The sequence below is a fragment of the Budorcas taxicolor genome, chromosome 3 (assembly GCF_023091745.1).
Source record: "Budorcas taxicolor isolate Tak-1 chromosome 3, Takin1.1, whole genome shotgun sequence".
NCBI classification, from domain to species: Eukaryota; Metazoa; Chordata; class Mammalia; order Artiodactyla; family Bovidae; genus Budorcas; species Budorcas taxicolor.
The window spans coordinates 22,095,456-22,103,114 of NC_068912.1; positions in this window are offsets into that span (position 1 = coordinate 22,095,456).

Consider the following 7,659-nt stretch of genomic DNA (forward strand, 5'->3'; position numbering starts at 1 on the left):
AGCGTCTATATGTCTTTTATGCCAAAGGTCAAGATCTTTATGTCCATAAAGAACTTAAAAATGATTGTGTGTGTGTATGTTTGTGTTTATACATGGAGGCATCTTCTGCTTCTTCAGCTAGCATGCAAGCTCTTCAAAGGCAGGGGATTTCCTATATTCCTTTTTTTCTGGGTCTAGCGTGCAGACTGCTCTGTAGCAGTCAGGCTGTCTGTAGACCTGAGCTTACCCATCACTCCTGTGTGCAGTGACTTTGAATGGATTACAGGTGTGTCTGAGGAACTGCTCCCCTTGTCCTACGGGCATCTGGGGTTCCTGGGCTAGTTGCCCTGGCTGAGATCAGCTTCATGTATTTAACCCTGGGTGCAATGGAAATATTTTTTCTTTTATTCCATGAAAAAGATTAAGAAGCACTGACTTAGGAAGTGCTGCTGAAGTTGAAAAGTAAAGAGAGGGTAACTCTGACTGAGATGCTCTGGGTCAAGGACCCATGGGGAAAAGCTTACTAATCAGAGAGGAAGGGAAGAGAAGGGTAGAAGGTAGAAGGGGAAGAGAAGGTTGGATTGGAGTAAGACTGTGTTTGACACATCCTTGGGGACAGTGAGCAGAGTGGCCAGGTTAGAGCTGGGTTAACAGAGATGTGTTTGAATGAGCTAGATGGATGCTTTTCTGGTGAGGGTCTAGCATTGGGTCTAAGGAGTTGGAATGTAGTTTGAAGTACAAGCTCCTTGTTCAGCTTTCACACGAGATCTATTATGTGAGTCTGGGGTAGGGAAGGAAAAGTGTGTGTTTTTAAGAATAACATGCTGTTCCTGGACTTTGTGGCTGAGGGTCCTGCCGGCTGCTGGGACGAGCCAGCCCTTCAACCTGGAGCCTCTTATGTAGTCCGGCTTTCCTTTCACACAGCATTTGTTCCCAGCCCCTGGCTGCCTCCCCCCGGGGAGGACATCCGTGGGGACAGTTCCTGTTTCCCTGCCTTTGCAGCCCTTGCCTTCCTGAATGCGATATGATTGTTTCTCTGGGCACAGTGAAAAGATGCCAGTGGAGAACGGAAGTATCTCATGCTTCAGCAATTTTTTTTTTTTTTAAAGCAAAAAAGAAAAGGCTATTGAACTTGGGAACCCTGGACCTGGAGTCCTCTCTTCCTGGTGTGGGAGCGGGAACATTGTACCGAGTCTATCAATCAGCTCTGTGGGCCAGATATCCAACATGGGAACGATTTGACTCCCATCCATCAGCTAAGCAGTGACAATAGTATTAAATTCCTTCTTGCTCTCAAACTGCTATATTTATGCTTTTCCCCTTGGGGATCTTGGGGCATGGAAATGGAGGACTTCATCCTCTGACCCCTCCCCCCTCCTCACTTTCCACATCTTTATCCCCTGTAAATATTCTTTTTTTTTTTAGCTTTATTTAAAGGAATTTTAAAAATAATTTTATTTAGTTTTGGCTGTGCTAGGTCATCGTTGCTGCACAGGCTTTTCTGTAGTTGTGGTGAGTGGGGCTACTCTCTAGTTGCGACGTGCAGACTTCTCATTGCAATGTTTTCTCTTGTTTCAGAACACGGGCTCTAAGGGCTGCAGGCTTCAGAAGTTGTGGCTCCAGGGCTCTAGACACAGGTTCAATAGTTGTGGTAGAAAGGCTCACTTGCTCCATGGTATATGGGATCTTCCCAGATCAAGGATCGAACTTGTGTCTCCTGCATTGGCAGGTGGATTCTTCACCACTGAGCCACAAGGGAAGCCCTAAAAAAATTCTTTTTGTTTTTGATTATCTTTTTTAAAATTAACTTTTATTGGAGTATGGTTGCTTTATGATGTTGTGTTAGTCTTTGCTGTATAGCAAAGTGAATCAGCTATTTGTTTACATATATCCCCTCTCTTTTGGATTTCCTTTCCATTTAGGTCACCATAGAGCATTAAGTAGAATTCCCTCTGCTATACAGCAGGCTCTTGCTAGTTACCTATTTTATATGTGAGTGTGTGCTAAATTACTTCAGTCATGCCTGACTCTTTGTGATACTATGGACTGTAGCCCACCAGGCCCCAATGTCCATGGGATTTTCCAAGCAAGAATACTGAAGTGGGTTGCCATGCCCTTCTCCAGGTGATCTTCCTGATCCAGGGATAGAACCCAGATCTCCTGTGCTGGAGGCAGATTCTTTATCACTAGCGCCACCTGGGAAGCCCCCCTATTTTATACATAGTATCGGTGGTTTATATATGTCAATCCCAATTTCCCGATTCATTCCACCTGCCTTCCATCCATTAAAAATATTCTTTCATCCACTCTTTTATTCACTTTTCAACAAATATTTCTTGAATATCTATTATGCATGAGATACTGAGGTAAATATTGAGAATAAAGCATTGCTTGAGACCCCTATCCTTGACCTCATGCATTTACAGTTCAGTGAACTGTGTGTTTACAGTGCGTTTACAGAGTTTCTACTGTATGAAGGTAGTTATCGTAGACATGGAAAGAGAAAATACAGAAAAAGAGATATCATATAGGAGTATACCTCAAAGCTTTTGAAGTCTGGGTTTCTGTCTAACTGATCTTTAGCCCTCTTACACTCCATATGAGCATGGCATGTAGTAGGCACACTATGATTGTTTGCTGAATTAGTAAAGATCAGCAAACAATCATAGTTTTTTAAGAAGTCACATAGCATAAAAAGAACATAGGCTCTGAGTTTCGCAGACCTGAATTTGATGTTCGGCTCTACCACTGCTGTGACCTTGAATATGTTGCATAACCTCTCTGGGTCTTAATTTCCTCTTGTGAAAAATGAGGATAATACTATTGCTAACATAATAATACTATTGCATAGTAATAATACCATTACTAAGGGGATTTGGTAAGGATCAATGAGTATGTAAAGTACTTAAGGACAGAAAGTATCTGGCACATAGTGATTAATAAATAGCTTGGTGGCTCAGGTGGTAAAGCATCTGTCTATAATGCGGGAGACCTGGGTTCGATCCCTGGGTTGGGAAGATTCCCCTGGAGAAGGAAATGGCAATCCACTCCAGTACTATTGCCTGGAAAATCCCATGAACAGAGGAGCCTGGTAGGCTACAGTCCATGGGGTCGCAAAGAGTCGGAGACAACTGAGTGACTTCACCTTCACTTACTTTACACAATTCTTTGGTGTCATCAACAATGAGTAATAAAGGTGAAATGAACAGTAGAGATAAAAACTTAGATAAAAACATAGGTCTGTAGACCCATGGAGAAAGGTGTGGCTACAGAGGGCTGAGGCTCACATGGAGATGGGGAGGCCCTGAGCTGTGCCTGGAAGGTCACCCACATGTGGATAAGTGCAGAGGAGGCCGAGGCAGGGCAGAGGGCATAAGCAGCAGTGAGGTGCTACCCTCCGGGACATAGCAGAGGAAGGGGTGGACTAGCAGGGAGGGTTCCTCCAGGACTTGGCTCCAGACCGGTGGAGTATTAAGGGTGGAGCTGGCATGCGCTAAGTGGTGTTTAGAATAATGAACCTGGAGCAGTATGTAGGGTGCCAAGAAGGGGAGGCAGGGGGAATAGTCAGGAGATGACACAATAATCCAAGGGGCGTGGGGACCTGGATTCAGGGGACAACAGAATAAGAAGGAAAGTGTGGATGTGACAGCCCTTGAAGTGAAGTTGCTCGGTTGTGCCCGACTCTTTGCAACCCATGGACAGTAGCCTACCAGGCTCCGCCATCCATGGGATTTTCCAGGCAAGAATACTGGAGTGGGCTGCCATTTCCTTCTCCAAGGGATCTTCCCAAACCAGGGATTGAACCCAGGTCTCCTGCATTGCAGACAGATGCTTTACTGTCTGAGCCACCAGCTTTAGAGAAGTTTGTCTAGGATCACAGAGTCAATAGCTCCTCCTCCTAAAGATATGGAGTCCACAGGACCCTTCAGAGGTCTTTTCCAAAATCTCTGCCATGCTGAGTCTGATTCTGATACTTTTTAAAAAGTTTTGTCTCTTCAGACAATGTTTTTCTAACTTTAAGTATGCCCTGTAATTTTTTTTGTTGCTGAAATTGGGCATGATAAATCTGGGAAAAGGAACCAAGACAGATTGGTCTTTGGTGTGAGACTTTATGTTTATCTGGCAAGAGTTAGGCTGTGCTGACTGTTTATTGTAGCTTCCTGTCAGAGAATAAAATGTTCTCTGGTGTCCTTGCTTTTGTCTCCCTCGTTGTCTTTTGGTTTCTTTAGCATTTGTGTGCATGCTCAGTTGTGTCCAGCTTTTTGTGACTCTGGACTGTAGCCTGCCAGGCTCCTCTGTCACTGATTTTCTCGGCAAGAATGCTGGAATGGGTAGCCATTTCCTTATCAAGGGTTTCCTTAAAGAGTCTTTCTTAAAAACAGTTATGGAAGTTTTTAGGGGGCAGGAGTTAAGCGTTTTCTTTCCCCAAGGTTAGGTAGGCTCTGGCAAAATAGTTTTCCTTGAGGGAGGGAGAACAGAGAGCTCTGGGCATATTGGAAAATGGCTACTTTCTCCACCCTCCACTCCCTTGCTGGAAGCGTGAGATTTTTCTCTAATTGTCCCAGTAAGAATCTAGTAAAACTCAGGAAAGTTTAGGGACCCCCTAAGACTGCCCTTCCTTCAGTTTTCAACTCTTGCACCATTCCTCACTATACTTCCAGCAGTTCATCGGTGATCATTTAAGCGCTGGCTCCATCTGTGGACTTCTGCTCCCAGTTAAGTATGTGCGTAGTGGTCTCTCCAGCTTTCAGGGCAGCAGTTTGCTCTATGACCTTATTCTCTGATGAATCTGAGAAGAGTGATGATTTTCCATTTGTTCCCCTTTGTTCTTGTCGTGAGGAGGGGAGCTATAACATTCAAACTCTTTCAATGTTGGACCAGAAACTGGAAGTCCTAGAGGTCTTTCCCCTTTGAAATAAACTTACTTTGGTTGGTCTAAAATCCAGAGAAAAACAGTTACCTAAGTTTTTGGAGGTAAAGGGGAGGAATCACTTTGTTTTTAAATAATGATTATTCATCATTCACTTATTTATTCAAAAATATTTCTTGAAGGCCTCAGGGTGCAATTGCATTGTGCTGGGCTTTCTGGGAGTTATTAAAACAAACAAACAAACAAAAACCTGTAAGACATGGTTCCTGGTCTAAAACTCATGATATTCTCCTAATTTTATTCTTCCCACCTAAAGTTGTCTTCCACATCTGACAACTGTTTTTCTTCTCCATTCCAACCAGTGTTACCTAGGAATTAGCACATTACTGCAATCAGAGAAATCTCAGCCCAAATGGTGGCTCTGCTACTCATCAGCTGTGAATCTTGTGAACATTTCTTAGCCTCTCTCAGGATAATAGCCCATCTCGATGAATTTTCATAAGGATTACTTTATAACCACATGGCATGTAGGAGGTAGTTAGTAAATGGTAGCTATTTTAATTATTTTCTCTGATTGTACCAGAAGGCGATCATGTAAAACACATGTAACATAAAATTTACCATCTTAACAATTTTCAAGTGTATTGTTCAGTATTGTTAGGCATATTCACATTGTTGTGCAACCAGTCTTCAGAACTTTTTACCCTGAGAAGTTGAAATGCTCTAGCCGTTAAACAATCCTTCATTTCCCCCTGCCCCAGTCCCACTGTTACAGTTTCTGTGTTTAAGAAATAGCCTCTTTTAAGAAAAAAAAAAAAAATCAATATGAGTATTCATCTTGGATGGGCCTCTAGAATGAGACCTGAAGACTTTACATCACTCCCTGGGCTGGTCTTTGGTATATTCATGCAAGACAACTATACACCTTTGTCGGTGCCCAACTGAATCCTGGGCTGAGCCCTGGAGCTCTCAGCAGGATGCCAGACTCCTTGGCATCGTCAGTAATAAGCCAGGGATTCCCCTACCTTGTGATATTCACAGTTTCAAGAGGAAGAGTGGGGATGTGATCCCTGAGCTGCAGCCTCACCTTCTCATGCTGTGTGTTAAGGTTGTTGTTGGGTGACTTGAGCTCTAACCTGCAACTCATGTCCCCGGTAGGAGTAGATTCTGACCTTCACACAGGTGTCTCCCAAACTTCTGGCTTTGACTTCTTGAGTATCACACTTTTCAGATGTTTCAATAGCAGTCCAAACTCAACAGGTCCCAAGTGAACCCATTGTCTTTCCCTCACAACTTTCTGTGCTTATCTGTCTGTGCTTTTCATTTCTTAAATGATTTTTCCACATTCCTATTTTTTATCTTTTGAAATTTTCTTTTAATTTCCTCCCTCTCCATTACCCCTACATTCCATCAACAGCCAAGGCCAGATAAGTCTAATTGATTTCTTCCCTGTCCTCTCATTGCCATTATTACAAGTCTTCTTTCCTTCTCGTCAGGACATCCTGTGCTCATAGAGAGTTCTGTATACATTCTTTTTTTTTTAGGAATTTGTTTTCTTATATAATTTACTTGGCTACACTGGGTCTTGGTTGCAGCATGCAGAATCCCTAGTTCCCTGACCGGGGATTGAACACATGCTCCCTGCACTGGGAATGCAGTCAGTCACTGGACCACCAAGCACATTCCTATAAATTAACTTCGGAATCTCTTCATTTTCCAACTCCTCTTGTGAATCACTGCCAGAACAATGTTTGAAAAACCTGTCTCTGGTCACTCATTACTTACAATCTTTAATATGTCGCAACTGCCTATCAGATATTGGCAAGATATATCAGGCATAGCAGTCTGCGACTGAATGTCCTCCAAACTTTGTCTCTAATCCTTTCTATGTATATTAATTACCTGCTGCTGCATAACAAATTATTCCAAAACTTAGTGGCTTAAAACAGTACATATTTATTATCTAATAGTTTCTATGGGTCTGGAATCTGGGTATGACGTAAATGGGTCCTTCAGTTCAAAGCATCTCAGAGTCTGCAATCAAGGCATCAGCTGGGACCACAACCATCTCAAGGTTTGCCTGGGAAGGAGCTGCTTCCATGCTCACCCGGTGGTGGTTGGCAGGTTTCAGTTCCTTGCGGACTGTTGAGCTGAGGGCCTCAGTTCTTCACTGGCTGTAGGTCAGAAGCTACCCTCAGTTCCTCATAAATTGCACTGTTCCATTGGGCAGCTCATAACATGGTAGCTGGTTTCATTATTGAGAGGGAGGTAAGAGGGGGAGATGATGAACATGATGGAAGTCAGCCCAGTCTTTTCTAGTCTATTGCATGGTGGGGGCAGGGAGAGATTTCACAGGGAGGGAGTGGCTATTAGGAGGCCATCACTGGGAGCCGTTTCAGAAGTTTCCTACTCTACCAGGCTTCTTGACTCCTCCGTCCACTTGATGCCCTGGGTTCTGGCCCACATCTTGTGCTGGCTCTGACCTGAATACCTCCGCTCTTTTATACCCCTAGGCCTTTACTTAGGCCATTCCTTCCACCTCAATGCCCTCTCCACCTCCATGGCTATCTATGAATCCTTAGGTGCATGTGTGCATGCTCATGCTAAGTTGCTTCAGTCGTGTCTGACTCTTTGCAACCCCATGGACTGTAACCCACCAGGCTCCTCTGTCCACGGGTCTCCAGGCAAGAATACTGGAGTGGGTTGTCATTCCCTCCTCCGGGGGATCTTCCCGACGCAGGGATAGAACCTGTGTCTCTTACGTCTCCTGCATTGGCAGGCTGGTTCTTTACCACTAGCGCCACCTGAAC